This window comes from Capricornis sumatraensis, chromosome 3 (genome assembly GCF_032405125.1).
Source record: "Capricornis sumatraensis isolate serow.1 chromosome 3, serow.2, whole genome shotgun sequence".
NCBI classification, from domain to species: Eukaryota; Metazoa; Chordata; class Mammalia; order Artiodactyla; family Bovidae; genus Capricornis; species Capricornis sumatraensis.
The window spans coordinates 2,851,365-2,869,869 of record NC_091071.1 but is presented as its reverse complement, the minus strand read 5'-3'; the positions used below and the strand labels follow the sequence as shown (position 1 = coordinate 2,869,869).

The window sequence follows — 18,505 nt, the reverse complement described above, 5'->3', positions numbered from 1 at the left end:
ATGTAAAAGAATGAAACTAGAACATTCTCTAACACCACACACAGAAATAAACGCAAAATGGATTGATGACCTAAAAGTGAGACCGGATACTATAAAACTCCTGTTAGAGGGAAGCGCAGGCAGAACACTCTGACATAAATCACAGCAGCATGTTTTTTGGATTCACCTCCTAGAGGAATGAAAGTAAAAACAAAAAACAAATGGGACCTAATTAAACTTAAAAGCTTTTGCACAGCAATGGAAACCATAAACAAAATGAAACACAAGCCACAGAACGGGCGAAAATATCTGCAAACTTTACAATCAACGGGGGATCGATTTCCAAAATATACAGGCGGCTCATGCAGCTCTACGTCAAAAAACAAACAACCCAATCGGAAAGTGGGCAGGCATAAGATCCAAATAGACATTTCTCCAAAGAAGACACACAGATAAGCCAAAAGGCACAGGAAAAGATGGTCGACGTCGCTAATTATTAGAGAAATGCAAACGAAGGCCACAGTGAGGTCTCACCCCACACTGGTCAGAATGGCCACCGTCTAAACGTCTACAAACAGCAAATGCTGGAGGGGGCGTGGAGCAAAGGGGACCCTCCAGCACTGAGGGTGGGAATGCAAATTGGTACAGCCACTATGGAGAACACTCTGGAAGTCCCTTAAAAACTAAAAATAGAGCTACCATGTGACCCAGCCATCACTCCTGGGCATATATTTGGGAAAAAACTATAATTCAAAAGGGTACATGCAACTCCAGTGTTCACAGCAGCACTGTTCCCAATAGCCAGAACAGGGGGGACGCCTAAATGCCCATCGACAGGAGACCAGACAAAGAAGATGCTTTATACACACACACAGGCAATGAAAGTTACTCAGCCACAAAAAATGATGAAATAATGCCATTTGTAGCGACAGCGATGGACCTGGAGGCTATCACACTAAGTGAAGTGAGCCAGACAGAGAAAGACATTTACGACCTCACTCGTGTGGAGTCTAATTTTTAAAAATGATACAAGTGAACTTAAGCACAGACTCACAAATTTCAAAAACAAACTTATTATCACCAAAGGGGAAGTGCTGGTGGGAGGGATAAATTAGGAGCTTGGGATTAGCACACACACACTAATATACAGAAAATAAAGAGCCAACAGGGACTTACTGGGTAGCACGGGGAACTCTAATCAATGTTCCTCGGTGACCGTACGTGGAGTGGATGTATGTATCGCTGAACCACTTTGCCACACACCGGAAACTAACACAGCATTGTCAATCAACTATATTCCAATACAATTACCAAAAAAGCACAGTCCTTGATTCCAGTTTTGGATTTAAGATGTCCTTTTGAAAGAAGGCATGGGGGATTTAGATCAAGAGAGGGGAAACTATTTTTGCTCAGTGTCTTTTGTTTTTTTAACCTCCTCGCCAATTGTGGAGTTTGCTTCCTTCAGTTTTACGTGAAGACTTTTCAATAGAAGTGTAAATAATCATTGCTTCCTCTCTATTCCTCTAACTCTGAACGGATATCAGGGGGTGATTTTGTGGCGAGGCCTCAGCTGACTGCAGAGGCGGCTGCTCCCTTCTGGAGCTGCTAGAGGTTCGGTGAGCATGGGGGCGAGGTGACCACCCTCAGCAGACATGGTGACTGTTCCCTAAAAGGCAGTGGGAGGAGGTTTTACCTCCCTTCACCTTTTCATCTCGGCTCAGTGGACAAAGCTAGGAGAACTGGATACATTTACACAGAATGGAGAAAACAGATATTTCTTTATCCACACCCAGTGACGCAGATAAGCTTGCTCTCTCTCGAAAACAGACCTGACGTACAGCTTATTTCTGTGATGGAAATACTCTCATCACCGTCAATTTCAAGTTACTGATGGTTTGGTGACCAGCTCCCAGAATTCCTGAGCTTGTAGCAAGTGGTTCTAGAGCAAGAGATGACACATTCATAGCATCCCACAGAACCTCTGTCTCCACATTTACAGCTGTCTGCCTGTCTGTCTATCTATTTAGTCACGCACGCAGCTGTGCCCAACTCTCCTGCGACCCCATGGAGCAGCCCACCAGGCTACTCTGCCCATGGGATTTCCCAGGCAAGAATACTGGAATGGTCATCTCTCTGTCTTTCATTTGTCATCCCTCTTTATCCGTCATTCATTCACCTATCCCTATCTCCATCGCATCTACCTATTAGCCATCACCCACCTGCATCTGCCGGTCTATCTTCATCATCTGAGGATCTGTCTAGAAAGACAGAAGTGTCTCAGAAACCCCAGGTACTCCAGTTCCCAGCTGTCTGAGTCTTTCCAACCTAGACATGTGAAGAGAACCTTTGGGATGACCCCAGCTCCAGCTGGAAACATTAAACTACGGAACAATCAGTGTGGCAAGCGTCGCCAAAGCTGCATTCGTGAAATGCCACCAGGAGCTCAGAGGAGGAAGTCACGAGGGGCTTCCTGGAGAAGGGGCACATCACGTGCGAGGAAAGGACCCACCTGGTCACGCTGTCTGCCTGAGTGCTTGGTGCGTGAGATTTGCCAGTGCACAGGGATGGAGTTAATCTCATGTCATAAAGAGATTGTGCCCTGATGCGTTGAAGGACTTCTTGAAATATCAAGAAACATAAAGAAAAATGTAACCAGTACAATGTCCTATTTGTCAGAATACAGAATGTAAACCATTAAAATGTTGTCATTTTTATTTCGGATCACTATTTTTTAATATTTAAAGGAGCTAGAATAATGTAATAAGATGAAGTACCCTTTACATCCATCCCCAGCTTCAAGCTCCTCTCTCTCTCCCCAGGAGCAGTATTATCATAAATTTCAGATGTATTTGTCTACTCTGTTTAAAATGATTTTTCATCATGTTTCAATGAATATATATCTCTGTATCATATCACTGGGTAGCATTTTATGCATTTAAAACTTCTACAGAAGTTCTCTGCTATGCATCACATAACAGCCTAAAGCTTGATTTTTTTCTTCTACATTATGCTTTCCAAGATACAGCCATCCTATACATGTATTAGCGTATTAGTTTTAAGAAAGCTGTAGTGCATTCTCCCGCTCCGTGACTGTTTCATGATTTATTTATACGTTTTCCGACTGATGGACATTCACGTTGCTTCCACTTTCTGGCTCTTCCCAACAACGGTGCAAGAAGCTCTGCTTACACATCTCCAGGTAGAAAACCGAACACATCTTTGGATTGCCGACTACAAGCATCCCACCAAGTAATACCGCCCTGCCCTCCACAGTGGCTGAACCAGTTTCCACGTCCACCAGCACTTAACGCGTCTTCATTTTAAACCCTCGGTATCGTCTGGCTTAGTGCTCTGCTCATGAGACGTGTGAAGCGCCATCTCGTTGCCGGAGCGGGTTTGGGTTACTCAGGAGAGCTGATCACACGCATCTCTTCCCGACTTTGGGTTCAGTGACGTCACGACATTAGCTTGAAGCGAGTCAGGACGGGAGTATTTACACCATAGAAAGTGGCGAACGTGACGACTCAGGATTGCCCCCGCTCCCCCTGGAGAGCAGGCGTTAAACACTGACAGACACGTCACTGCTTACATCAGCCTACGGTCCACCTGGCTCCTCCAGCTTCATCTCACAGACCCCCCATGTCACCAGGTGGATGCGATTCTTACCGTTTGTGGCTGTGAGTCTTACAGGGGACAGTCAAGGAAACTGCTGCTACCAGAGAATTAACACCGTCTTAGCTGTTCCAGGATGAAGCAGGCACCAGGCGAGAGGTTTTCCTGGAAGCAAAAAAAAAAAAAAAAAAAAAAGTGCATGTCAACGGTTTCTTGATTGAGAGGGCGTGCAAATACATATTTAAATACAGGAATACATTCTATTTGTATGGTTTTTGGGCAAAATGTCTATTCAACTCTTTTATTTATCTTCAGTTGGGTTATAGCAGGTCCTTATACAGTCTAGATACAAGTTACTAGATGTTTGATTTGCAAATCTCTCCTCTTAGTCTGTGGCTTGCCTTTTTTTCTTCTTAATGGTGTCTCTCAAAGTGCAAAAGTTTTTAATTTTGATGAAGCCTAACTTACCACCTTTTTGTTTTAAAAAAGGATTGTGATTTTGCTGTTACATCCAAAGTCAGACACACACTGAAGAGTGTTTTTCTTTGGCTGTTTCTAGGATCTCACTCTTACATTTAAGTCTCTGATCCATTTTGGGTTAAAGTTTGCATACAGTGTGAGGCAAGGATTAACATTTTTTCCCCGTATGGATGTTCAGTTGTTCTGGCACCAATCATTGAAAAGGCAGTCTCTTCCTCTGGCACCTCTGCAGTGAAATAAAGGACTATGCACATGGGAGCCTATTTTTGAATTCATGTCTTCTTTCTGTCTATATGCGTATCTTTTCAATGGGCTTTTAAATATTCCTGGAGATCAGTTCCATCGCTCAGTTGTGTCCGACTCTTCGTGACCCCATGGACTGCAGCACGCCAGGCTTTCCTGTCCATTACCAACTCCCGGAGCTTGCTCAAACTCACGTCCACTGAGGCGGTGATGCCATCCAACCATCTCATCCTCTGTTGTCCCCTTCTCCTCCCGCCTTCAATCTTTCCCAGGAAAGATTTTCCAATGAGTCTTTTCCAATGAGTCAGCTCTTCGCATCAGATGGCCAAAGTGGAGATATCACTTAAAAAAAAAAGTATTTCTGTGGCTGCTCACTACAGAGCCTCCTCTTCTTGCAGATCTGGTCCGAGCCTGTCTAAGGGTCGGGTCAGGTGAGGTGCACAGCAGTGTCCAGGGAGGCCCTCTGAACATCTCTCAGTTATTCCCCCCCTGCCCCCACCCATTTCCCAGGCCTCATGTATACACAGGAACTTCTGTTTAAGAATGCGTTCCTGCCCCCCTGGACAGTTTACTAGGAATCTTAGGCCTGGGCCCGGCCAGGAACCCATTCATCATCTTTCTGTGGAGCCCTCCTGAGCCCCTGATGGCCCCGAAGGATGCCCCCAAATTGCAGGGACACCAGCCTAAGACCCTCTGCTCTGCTTATGATGGAGGAAGGAGATTCTCCACCAAGTCGCAAGGTGTGTGTGCTTACACCCACCGTAATCCCATTAAAAGTTATTTTCTGTTGTGTTGGCGGCATGTGGGATCTTAGTTCACCGGCCAGGGATTGAGCCTGCACCCCTGCAGTGGAAGTGCAGAGCTCCCACCGATCTGTGCCCCTTGTGGTAGAGTTCCCACCAGTGGGCCTGCAGGGAAGTCCCTATAATCCCATTTTAATGACATTCCATCTCCAAATGGTTGAGTCTTCACTCACAGCCCCCAGTGGCTCAGTTACCCTCATACCTTCTGGCACCTTGCCCCACACAGCCCACGTCTACTGGGGAGACACGTGTAGACAGGCAAACACACGGCCAACACATTATGGAGGAGGGCGGCTGTAGAGATCCAGGCTTGACGAAGAGGGGGCCCAGAAAGACACCTGCAACCCTCGGAGCAGGAGGTGGGTAGTGGGATGGGGGAGGGCTCAGGTAGCTGATGTCATTGTTCAGTTGATAACTCGTGTCTGACTCGTTGCCACCCCACGGACTGCAGCCCGCCAGGCTTCCCTGTCCTCCACCACCTCCCAGAGTTTGCTCAAACTCACGTCCAGCGAGTCGATGATGCCATCCCACCAGCTCATGGCATTTGAGTGGGTTTGGTCAAAAGATGGGATACAGCAGGGAAAGAACCCCAGGGAGGGGAAACAGAATTGGCAGACCTCCCCAGGTGTAGACCGGCAGAGTATCACCAGTGGGTTAGGAATTCGGGTCAAATTGAAAAGCCCAAAGTGGGAGCAGAGGGAGGCTGAGGCCAGAGGGCTTGCATCCACTCTGTGACTTCGCCCCACTTAAAAACTTTAACAGTTGGGGTAAAACACATCTTAACCAATTCTAAGCGTCGGGTCAGTGGAGTTAAGCGCGTTCATGGTCCTGTGCAGCCGGCACCAGCCTTCTTCTCTAGAAGACTCTGTCCTGGAACAGAATCACACGGATTCATCTTCTCGTGATTGACAGTTCACTTAGCAGAGTGTCCTCAAGGTCCGTCCATGCTGAAGCAGGTGTCAGTGTCACCGAGCCGGATTTGTTTTGCCCACTCACAGCAGGTCAAACCGCTGAGACACCCAGGTCCGCAGCATAGAGCGGGGTTATTGGCAAGGCAGCCAAGCGAGGAGATGGAAAACAAACGTCAAGCCTCCCTTCCCCATGGCAAGGGGCTGGGGGGTTTACGGGATGTGGAATAAAGAAGCAGGGCGGTTCAGAGGCGTGGGGAGAGATGGTGGCAAACGGCGTGGCCATGGTCCTCGGCCAGCCGGTGGCGTCTTCCTTACAAATCTGGCCAGATGTGTTCTCTGTCGCTGCTCAGAGCCCCCCTGCCCTGTATGAACACACTCCATCCGCCTCCTGCAACCTCGGACAAGGACCGTGTGTCAGACAGACGGATGATAAAAGGATGCAGATGAAAAGTCAGGGAGAACGAACTTAATCCTGAGCCTTTCCGCTGAGATCTGGGTCCTCCTGTCTCCTTTCTGTGTCTCCTCTTTCTCTGAGTGCGCCCGTGTGAGGGCTTACCTCCCTTTCATCGGGTCAGAGGGTGGCGGGTGTTCTCGACGAGCTCCTGGGCCGTTACAGGGATCAGATGAGATTAGGGATGAGCAAGCACTCGAGTCTGAAGTGCTCTACAAATGTGGAGGATTATTATTAATCTCCCATTGATTTCTTAATACAGAAAAAAAAAAAAAACCCAACCTTCTCCCGTGGGGTTTCCATGGCAAAGAGATGACTGTGCCTCTCACGTTTCCAGCCCCACCTCCCCTTCTCTGCTGGATCCAAAGTTCTGGCCTGGAAATCTAACTGCCCTGTGATTTATCACTGATTAGACCTCACCATGAATCAGAGGTTTCACGCCTGTTCAGAATCAGGGGCACACATTAGTTTTACTTGGTTCATTGTAGGTTTAAAAGACTTTTTTTTTTAATATGATTTTTTTTGATTGTGGATCATTAAAAAAAAATCTTTATTGAGTTTATTAGAATACTCCTTCTGTTTCTTTTCTTTTTTTTTCACCCAGAGGCAACCAGGGATCGAATCTGCACGTCCTGCATTGGAGGGCAAAGTCTTCATCACTGGAGTGCCAGGGAAATCTCGAATAATTATCTTTATTTTGTTGGCAATGTACAGAAACAGGAAAAATAAGACTTCAGGTTTCTGATTTTGGGGAAAAAGTCAAGTCTTGGCTGACTTTCCTGGTGGCTCGGTGTAAAGAATCTGCTTGCCAGTGTAGGAGACCTGGGTTTGATCCCTGGGTCAGGAAGACCCCCTGGAGAAAGAAATGGGAACCCACTCAGTATTCTTGCCTGGAGAAGCCCATGGACAGAGGAGCCTGGCGGACCACCGTCCGTGGGGTCACAGAGTCCAACATGACTGAGTGACTATCACATCCTCTTGTTTTGCCACCTACAAAAGTGCTTCTGTAGGAGCTCTGGGATCCAGGCATGAGGCTGTAAAAGCTCAGTGCAGTCCTAGATGGAGGAGAGGATTTTGAGAGGGAAAGCTCGTACCTGGCAATGGAGCTGCGGACCGTGGTTCCAGCTAGGGAGCCAGAAGCAGCTCTGTACCCCTGAGAACTCAGCCTCAGCCCCATAGGGCTTGGTCCTGGCATGGCACCATACGCCAAGGGAGCTGGAGCCAGACCCAGAGTCAGGCCTGCCCACGGCTCAGGTGTCAGGCGTATAGACCGGGTCCTGGCTCCAGCCCCTGTTGGCTTGTGGTCTGGGAACCCCTGGAGGTAAGTCCTCCAAAGTCAGTCAGGCTGCAGATTCTGAAAGTGCCCTCCAACTAGGCTCCAGAAAAAGAAAAAAAAAAACCCACTAAAATTCAAGTGGAACCACCAAAGATCCCTAACAGCTGAAACAATCTTGAGAAAAAAGAACAAAGCTGGAGGCAGCGCAGTTGGGTTTTTTTTTTTTTTTTTGACCACACCTTGAGACTTTCAGGATCTTAATTCCCTAAGCAGGGGCTGGACCGAGAACTCCAGCAGCTAAAGTGCAGAGTCCTAACTACTAGACTGCCACGAAATTCCGAGCATCAATCACACGTACTGATTTAAAACTTTGCAGTAAGTCTACAGCAGTCACACAGTAGGGTACTGGCATCGAAACTGGGCTCCCCAGCTAGCGAAGCGGTAAAGAATCCGCCTGTCAGTACAGGAGACGCAAGAGACATGGGCTCAATCCTCGGGCTGGGAAGATCTCCTGAGTGAGGAAACGGCAACTTACTCCAGTACTCTTGCCTGAAAAATCTCATGGACAGAGCAGCCTGGCGGGCTAGGGTCCAAAGGGTCGAGAAGGGCTGGACAGGACCGAGCGACGAAGCGTGAACGCCCATGCAGGAGACACGCGGTCTAGCCCTGGTCTGGGAAGAACCCACACGCTGAGAGGCGACGAAGCCCGGGAGCCGCAACTACGGAGCCTGCGCTCCAGAGCCCGGGGGGGTAGCCGCAATTACGGAAGCCCGAGCGCCCAGAGCCGGTGCCCGGCAACAAAGGGAGCCGCTGCAGCGAGAAGCCGGCGCGGCGCAACTAGAGAGGAGCCCCCACCCTCTGCAACTAGAGCAGAGAGCACGCAGCAAAGACGACCCAGCACAGGCAAACAAGTAAAAATTACAGAAAATGTATGCGCGGCGCTATGTCAATTATATGTCAATAACTCTGGAAAATATTTTTTAAATCTTGAATACAGGAGGGGCTATCTATACCCATGGTGATGAGTAAAACATTGATTCCGGACAAAAATCAAAACACATCTTTAAAAAATTTTTGTTGTTTTAGTAACTTTCCTCTGCCTCCCAGTAAAAATTTGGCTAGCCCACGAATTTTGGGTTCATTCTTACAGGACAGGCATTCCCAGGTCAGTTTAGAAGCAAAAAACAATCTCAAATAAACATGTCTGACTGGAGATATCAAAACTCCAAGCCTGTTTTAGCACCAAGTCTCCCTTCCGGGTTGGACTGTGCTGGGCTGGAAGCCTACATTTAATAATTATAAAACTACGTCAATTTCCTGTTTCTTCTTGCGTCAGTTTTGGTGAGGTGTGGTGATTTTCTACCTGTCAATGTCACCTAAATTCTCAAGTGTATAACTTTGCTCCCATTAGCAAATTCGCTCTTATTTTTACTGTCTAAATATCTGTAGAAACATTACCTTATTCACCAGTTCAGTTCAGTTCAGTTCAGTTCAGTCGCTCAGTCGTGTCCGACTCTTTGCGACCCCATGAATTGCAGCATGCCAGGACTCCCTGTCCATCACCAACTCCCGGAGTTCACACAAACTCACATCCATAGAGTCAGTGATGCCATCCAGCCATCTCATCCTCTGTCGTCCCCTTCTCCTCCTGCCCCCAATCCCTCCCAGCATCAGACTCTTTTCCAATGAGTCAGCTCTTCGAATGAGGTGGCCAAAGTACTGGAGCTTCAGCTTTAGCATCAGTCCTTCCAAAGAACACCCAGGGCTGATCTCCTTCAGAATGAACTGGTTGGATCTCCTTGCAGTCCAAGGGACTCTCAAGAGTCTTCTCCAACACCACACTTCAAAAGCATCAATTCTTTGGCCCTCAGCCTTCTTCACAGTCCAACTCTCACATCCATACATGACCACTGGAAAAACCATAGCCTTGACTAGAAGGACCTTTGTTGACAAAGTAATGTCTCTGCTTTTCAATATGCTATCTAGGTTGGTCATAGCTTTTCTTCCAAGGAGTAAGTGTCTTTTAATTTCATGGCTGCAATCACCATCTGCAGTGATTTTGGAACCCAAAAAAATAAAGTCTGACACTGTTTCCACTGTGTCCCCATCTATTTCCCATGAAGTGATGGGACCAGATGCCATGTCTTTGTTTTCTGAATGTTGAGCTTTAAGCCAACTTTTTCACTCTCTTCTTTCATTTTCATCAAGAGGCTTTTTAGTTCCTCTTCACTTTCTGCCATAAGGGTGGTTGTCATCTGCATATCTGAGGTTATTGATATTTCTCCCGGCAATCTTGATTCCAGCTTGTGTTTCTTCCAGCCCAGCGTTTCTCATGATGTTCTCTGCATATAAGTTAAATAAGCAGGGTGACAATATACAGCCTTGACGTACTCCTTTTCCTATTTGGAACCTGTCTGTTGGTCCATGTCACCCTTAATTTTTATTTATTCATTCTCTTTTTCTTGCCAGAGAACCACTGATCTTACTCTACTGATTTTATCTTTTCAAAGATAGGACTTTTTCATCCTCCCTGTTGTATATTTTTTAAAAATTAATTTCTTTCCTTTAATATTGCCTTCTTGTCTTATTTTATTTTGCAGCTTACTTTTTTTAAGTTCTTGAGATGGTGGGTAATTTTTGGTCTCACTGAATTTTGGTCTTCCTTTTTAATTTTGGACTAACGAGCAGATTTTAAAGTGATGTTATGGATTAGCTTATTGTTAAAATTATGTTATGAATTAACTTAAAGTAAAATTTCCATCTTACTCCACATATAGCTTAAAATGCATAGTAATGACCTGTCTTCTTAACATTAACTAGAAGCCATCTTTTTGTTATCTCTTTAATTGCCAACTTTCTGTGTTATTTGTCTCAGGTCATTTGTTTTAAATACACGTAGCCGGCTACTATCTGATACGTTCTAAACAGGTTTTCTTCTTAATAGGAGAACGTAACAGGGTTTACTTGTTGCTGTTACCAATAGGTTTTAATATTAATACATTCTCCCCACCTTATTTTATGTCTTATTTCCTGTCTTTTGAAGATTGACCATATCACGTTCTATTATTTTTCCTCCAGTGGTTTGAAATTAAGAAGTTATACATATAATTCTACTTTTCCAATAACTGGTTTTAAATTTAAAACATGTCCAGAGTTAATCAGATTTTTCATTTTCTCTTCAGCAAGATGAGACCTTTCACATAATTCTCCTCATATTTCCTACCAGCCTCCTCTCCTCTTCTTGCTAACACACCTTTCCCAAGTGGGATTCTTTTGGTATGTTTTCAGCTTAAAGTTTCCAATGACACATTGAAGACTGTTCTGCCTCCTGGATTGTCAGGCATAATTTTTCATCCCCTCCGTTCTCAGTTGTCTGCCTGTGGAGCTCCTGAGATGACTGCTGGAGTGACTTTATTTTTTCTCATATAGTTGCTTGCGTCTTGTGCTGCCTTCTTAAACTCATTATTCTTGTTTTACTGGAGCAAATCCTTAACAAATTTGCTCAGAAGAGATTTATGGATGGTCAATGCTTTCAGCTCTAGTGTGTCTGAAGTGTCTTGATTTTGATCTCACACTGAGGTCCTGCTTTTGGACTGTGTCTGAAACGCTGGGTTCAGGGTTGTTTTATCCTCAGACTATGCAGGCTGCTGCTCCTTTGTCTTGTCACCTCCACTGTTGCCCATGGGCGGGCAGAACCTGATTTTATTCCCGCTCCTTTGTAGGCTGTCTGCTTTCTCCTCTTCTCCTGCTTGCTTTGTAATCTGTCAGGACATTCCACTCCATGGTTTTGCTTCTCTGTTTCATGCATTCTGATCAACTTACAGCGAACTATTCAACCCCAATACTTGTGTCTTTTAACTCTGGATAATTTTATAACCTCAGATATGCAGATGACACCACCCTTATGGCAGAAAGTGAAGAGGAACTAAAAAGCCTCTTGATGAAAGTGAAAGAAGAGAGTGAAAAAGTTGGCTTAAAGCTCAACATTCAGAAAACAAAGACATGGCATCTGGTCCCATCACTTCATGGGGAATAGATGGGGACACAGTGGAAACAGTGTCAGACTTTATTTTTTGGGGCTCCAAAATCACTGCAGATGGTGATTGCAGCCATGAAATTAAAAGACACTTACTCCTTGGAAGAAAAGCTATGACCAACCTAGATAGCATATTGAAAAGCAGAGACATTACTTTGTCAACAAAGGTCCTTCTAGTCAAGGCTATGGTTTTTCCAGTGGTCATGTATGGATGTGAGAGTTGGACTGTGAAGAAGGCTGAGGGCCAAAGAATTGATGCTTTTGAAGTGTGGTGTTGGAGAAGACTCTTGAGAGTCCCTTGGACTGCAAGGAGATCCAACCAGTTCATTCTGAAGGAGATCAGCCCTGGGTGTTCTTTGGAAGGAATGATGCTAAAGCTGAAGCTCCAGTACTTTGGCCACCTCATGCGAAGAGTTGACTCATTGGAAAAGAGTCTGATGCTGGGAGGGATTGGGGGTAGGAGGAGAAGGGGACGACAGAGGATGAGATGGCTGGATGGTATCACTGGCTCGATGGATGTGAGTTTGTGTGAACTCTGGGGGTTGGTGATGGACAGGGAGGCCTGGCATGCTGCGATTAATGGAGTCAAAAAGAGTTGGACACTGAACTGAACTGAACTGAACTGAATTTTATTATTAATTTTTTTCCTCTCCTCCTTTCTATCATTCTCTACTTATGAAATTCATGTTAGGTGGCTTTAAAATGGTTCAGTTATTCAGGAAATAATCCATTTTTAGCTTTTTTTCCTTTTTTTTTTGGCCTCGCAGGGCATGTGGGATCTTAGTTCCCTGACCAGGGATTGAACCTGAGTCCCCCCGCAGTGGAAGCATGGTGTTTCACCACTGGACCTCCAGGGGAGTCAGGAAATAACCTGTTTTTAGTTCTATCAATTTCCTACTCATTTGTTGAGTTTAAAATTTTCAGTATCATATTCAAAATTTCTAAGACCGTGAATTATTAAAATAAAAAATCAGGCACCCCATTTCTGCCATATTATCACTGTACACTACTTTTCTGGAGCAACAAAATACTTTGTGAAAAAACAAAAACCCCGTCAGTGTTACCCAGTATTTTAAATGACTTGAGAATTATGCATTCACAGTTGACCTTGACCTTGGTCAAGTGCAGAAAGAACTGCAGAAAGTAGCGCATCTGGCAGTCATACCGTTGAAGACAGAATTAGCCCCGTCAAGGGTAAAATTATCCATCTTGAGATTCTTTGTAAACCAGAGCAACACGGACTCACTGCAGTCCCAAAAGAGGAACAAGCAAGCTGAATAGACGCTGAAACACTTTAGGAACTCTGCCACCGCGACTATGACTTGTCATACAGCCTGATCTGTAACCCTAAATTTAGACTGTTCCTTGTTACAAAACCGGGACACTCCATTTCTGTTCAAAAAGGAATGAAGCAGAAGTCAATTCAGCTGCTTTTAATTCATGAAACAGATTTAAATTCAGCCAAGGAAATAAAGATGTCAATTACAGCATTATTTATAATAGCACAAATTGGAAACAGCCCAAATGGTCAAAAAGAAGGAAAAAAGAAAATAGATCATAATCAACGTATATTATGTAGATGTTAAAAACAAAAGCTGTGAAGATTTAGTGACAAGATAGCAAATATGTTATATAAGGTTAAATGAAAAACAGGACAAAAACTTTGTAGGCCTACTTCTCTTAGAAATAAGCATATGTAAAATATACTTGAATATAGGAAAATGTAAAAGAAATGTTATTTGTGATAATGAACTGGGATGCTTTTTTTCCATTGTACTTTTATTTTTTATTGTTATTTATTGTTATTTTCTTGTCCATTATGGTTTATTATACTTCTTTGCGCTATACAGTAGGACCTTGTTTGTGCGATGCTTTTTAATGGGGGAATTTTTCTCTTTTTTTCTTCTGATCTTGGTTTTATTTAAAGTTTTTCTTTACTGGGGTGTAACAGCTTTACAGTGTTGGGCTAGTCTCTCTTGTGCACAGTCAGCCCCCCTCTTGGACCTCCCCTCCCATGCTCCCCAGCTCCCAATCCCAACCCCTCTGCGTCATCGCAGAGCACCGAGTTGAGCTCCCTGTGGGTTAGAAGTTTCGTAACTTGTTCAGTCGCTCAGTTGTGTCGGACTCTTTGCAGTCCTGTGGACTGCAGCGCGCCAGGCTTCCCTTCCTTCACTGTCTCTCGGAGTTTGCTCAGACTCATGTCCACCGAGTGGATGAGGCCATCCAACCATCTCGCCTTCTGTGGCCCCCTTCTCCTCCTGCTCTCAGTCTTTGCCAGCATCAGGGTCTTGTCCAGTGAGTCAGCTCTCCGCATCAGGTGGCCAAAGTATTGTAACTTGAGATCACTTTTAAAATCTTAACTTCCTTAGGCAAACATTTGGCAGAGAGAGAGGGACTGTGAGGGAGAAGTCAGCGGGTGGAGCCAGGAGCCCTGGGCTCTCATCCCAGCTGTCCTGTGGGCTCGGAACATCCTTCAACAACATCCCCAGCTTTCCTGTTGCTTTTGGGCTACTGCTTTTGCTGGCTTTTCTCCCTCCACAGATCATGTTCTGGGGGGTTTCCAATCTTCAAAAAATCTTCTAGTTGGAGAGGAAAGGACAGGGAGGTTGGGGTTAGTAGATACAAACTATTATATAGAGAATGGGTGAGAAATAAGGTCTTGCTGTATAGCACAGGGAAATAGATTCAATATCCTGTGATAAACCATGAAGGAGAGACTTCCCCGGAGGTCCAGTGGTTGAGAATCTGCCTTGCAATGCAGGCAGCAGGGGTTCGATCCCTGGGTGGGAACTAAGAGCCCACATCCCATGGAGCAGCTGAGCCCACGCGCGCCAGAGCCCGCACAGTAGAGAGTCTGTGTGCCACAACGCAAGACCCATGTGATGCAAAGAATACCCTGGGTGCCGCCACTGGGACCTCAGGCAGCCAAATAAAGACACAAAAAGATGTTTCAAAAAAACCACCATAGAATATAAAAAAGAATGTCTATGCATGCATAACGGACTCATCTTCCTGTATAGTAGGAAGCAACCAAACAGTCATATCAACTCTACTTCAATAAAATAAAAGAACCTCTTCTACAGTCTGTCTGGTACTATTGTGTATTTGCTCTCATTAAAACTACATTTTCTGCTGTTTTTATGGGAGTTGGGAGTCAGGAAAGTGATGCTTAGCCCAGCAGTTTGTTATGTCTCTGTTGTTTATTTTTTGTTAACTAATCAATAATTCTAAAGACATGCTTATTCACAATCTTTGTTCTCCTAATGTTACTTCTCCCTTAAATCTTTGTTTTTTTAACCAGTTAAGTCTCATCTGATTGCTTCTAAAAACTCAATCCATGAGGTTGGCATGGAATATCATAGGTTAGTTTTAACTAACATGTATTTTAAGATTTATTTCAGTCTTCTAACAATTTCTTGCCTCTTAGAGTTAAATAAACTCCGTATTACTCATGGTATTGATTACAGATCTAGCTTCCTGCTCTTCGCTCTACTGAGCCAGGCTGGGAGGAAATGTTTAGCGCTGATTACACAGTTTCGCCTGGAGAAGGGAGTGGCAGCCCACTCCAGGATCCTTGCCTGGGAAATCCCATGGACAGAGGAGCCTGGTGGGCTGCAGTCCATGGGGTCACAAAGAGTCAGACACCACTGAGCGACTCACAGTAGCGCTTCACGTATCGTCGCACTGAAGGTTGCAACTCCTGGGCTCAGCTTTCAGCTGAGGCTCCAGCCTATGGACCAACTGAACCTGTTTTATTTCACTTGATACATATTTCATGACACCCCATCGCCTGTGTTCATTCATAAAACAGTGCCTGTGGGTACTGGTTGACTAAACTACGAGTTATTAACACAGCAGTCCAATATGGCAGGTCCTCCCCCGCCTTGTAATATGTGGTTACCAGAAAATTTAAAATTACACCTGCTACTTATGTTTATAGCTTGGATTCTATTTCTCTTGGACTGTGATGGAATAGAGAGCCCAGGAATAGAGCCATACATATATGATTAATTTGTGACAAAGATGCCAAAGCAAGTCAGCAAGGGGGAATATTCTCTTCAACAAACGGTGCTAGATGGGCCTACAGACATGGACGACAAACGTATGGTCCTGAAGGGGAAGGAAGGGGATGGACAAATTAGGAGGTTGGGATTAACATACAGACACTACTGCGTATGAGATTGCTGCTGTTTAGTTGCTAAGCTGTGCCTGACTCTTCCGCGGCCCAAGGACTGTAGCTCGCCAGGAACGCCATAGCATACATGATGATGTACGAAAAAGGAACACAGACCTGGGACCTCCTTGGTGGCGCAGTGCATAGGAGGCCGCCTGCCAGTGCAGGGGACACGGGTTCAGTCCCTGGTCTGGGAAGATAAACCGTGTCTTGGAGCAACCACCCGGGTGCCACAGCTCCTGAAACCCACGTGCCCCAGAGTCCGTGCTCTGCAACTAGAGAGGCTGCCACCGTGAGAATCCCAGCACTGTAGCGAAGAGTAGCCCTGGTCGCCGCAACTAGACAAAGCCTGCATGCAGACCCAGTCTGCAACAGAGGCCCACTGCAGCCAGAGGAACACAGACCTAAACGTGAAAGCTCACACCATGAAGCCTGTAGAAGAACGCGGAGGGAGAGAATGTCTGCGACCGAGGGCAGGCAGGAATTATTTCTTGAGATGTGCATTAGAAATTTAATTTCCAGTCAGAGAAATAGCAAGAACAGTGAGACTTCATGGAAAATGGGGAGGTTTAGATACAGAAATTTCATCAAACAGATAAGGAGGCAAATCATATATTGAGAGGCAGCAGTGTGCCAGGTGCTATTTTTTTTCTTTTTTTGGCCGCACTGTACAGCTGATGGAATCTGTAGTTCCCCGACCAGGGATCGAACCTGGGCCTTCAGCAATGAGAGTGCAGAGTCCTAACCACTGGGCCACCAGGGAATTCCCAAGTAATGCACCAGGTCCTGGCTGGCTGCACTCTCCATCGGTGACGTCATCCCAGCCATCATTCCCAGCAGCCCTGGGAAGGGTCACCTCTGCCTCACCGAGCAGACAGACAAGAAAACGGAAGCTCCCAGCATCAGGTGACCTGCCCGCAGGGACCTCCCTCGTGGTCCAGTGGCTAAGACTCCCTGTCCCAGAGGGGACTGAGGGCCCAGAGGGCTGTCTGAACACACTGGAAGGGCCTCAAACTTTGATTTCCCTGTTGGATACGGTGGTGGTTTAGTCACTACTAAGCTGTGTCTGACTCTTTGTGACCCCATGGACTGCAGCCCACCAGGCTCCTCTGTCCATGGGACTCTCCAGGCACGAATCCCGGAGTGAGTTGCCATTCCCTCCTCCAGGAGATTTTCCCCATCCAGGAACCGAATCCATATCTTCTTCACTGTGGGCAGATGTTTCACCGCTGAGCCTGTGGATACAGGTACCTAAACGCCCATCTTACCTGGTCCTGTAGAGGAGGGTGAAACGCCAGGCATGGCGGGTGGTGGGGGGGTAAACATACCATGGGGTTTATTTTGTGCGTCACTTCAGGGGCTGTTTTGGGATGAGATGAACGTTGAAGTTGGTGAACTCTGAGTTAGCAGCTTGCCCTCCACACTCTGGGAGCTGCATGCGGGGAGCAAGAGGGCGTGATGCCCTGCAGTGTGCTGCCACTGCTGACCAGTCAGGGTTATCCCGGGGGCCCATTCCCTGGGCAGCCTCTCTAGATACTGGGCGCAGAACAGGCATGAGCATCTTGCCTAACTGGAGCCGCTGGGCTCCGCAGGGAGGCAGCCTTCAGCAGGAGGTCCCCTTTGGCGTTTGGGGCTTGTGGTTTTGATGCAGTTACTAGATAACATGGCTTGTGAAAAGCTGCTATTAGCTTGCTACCGAGCTCTTGCTGAAACCGAATGCCTGGCCCACAGAAGCCCGGGGGAGTGCCTGCCTGATCTTCCCATGTGAGGGGAGTGGGTGGACTGAACTTCGTGAGCAGTGGCAAAAAAGGGCCCAAAACCGCACGGTGCAGTGGGCCTGGGGTCTTGGAGACTGCAATCGGCCCGGCGCCAGAGCAGCTCAGCTTTACAGGAGAAAGTGGCCATGCAGGTGTTATGGGGGGCTTCCTTGGTGGTCCAGGGGCTAGGACTCCACTCTTCCAAATCCAGGGTTCGATCGTTGGTCAGGGAACTAGATCCCATAGGCCACAATTAAGACTCGGCTCAGCCAAACTAATAATTTTTTTTTTTTTTTTTTAAAGCAGGAGTTACTGGCTCTTAAGGGTCCTTCCATCACCAATGTTCCCCTAAGCTCTGGGGCCCCGCCGAGCTAACAGTGACAATGTTGGCCCAGGCTTTCCAGCCTGCAGGGCCGAGACTAGACACGCCCTGGTGGGGTGGGGGACTGCAGGCCCTCAGGCCAGGGCAGGCCAAGACATCCCTCTCTGGGGTCATGAAGGGTGGGGACAGGTCACGGCCGCTGACCGGATGGTCTGGCCGTGGCTATGCGGCAGCACGTGGCCGTGACCAAGGCCGTGGCCGTGACCAAGGCCGTGACCGAGGAAGGTAGCAAGGCCATGGGCACTGGACGCCTGCTCTGTGCTCGAGGGACCCCGGGGAAGCGCGTGGCCGATGGGGCCTGAGACCTGTTTTTGGTTTTTCACAAAGTCATCCCGGGCATGGTTTATACACGAAGGGGTTGCGGGGTGGGTCTAGAGAGTCAGAACTCTTCAGATGGGGGT

At 46.6% G+C, this 18,505-nt stretch overlaps 1 non-coding gene across 1 annotated transcript; it reads right to left on the bottom strand.

Annotated features, from left to right (window-relative positions):
• Positions 1-16,655: 16,655 nt before the first annotated feature.
• On the bottom strand, positions 16,656-16,728 carry TRNAE-CUC (transfer RNA glutamic acid (anticodon CUC)). The gene has a single exon. It is a non-coding gene; the product is annotated as a tRNA-Glu (tRNA).
• Between the last annotated feature and the right edge of the window lie 1,777 nt (positions 16,729-18,505).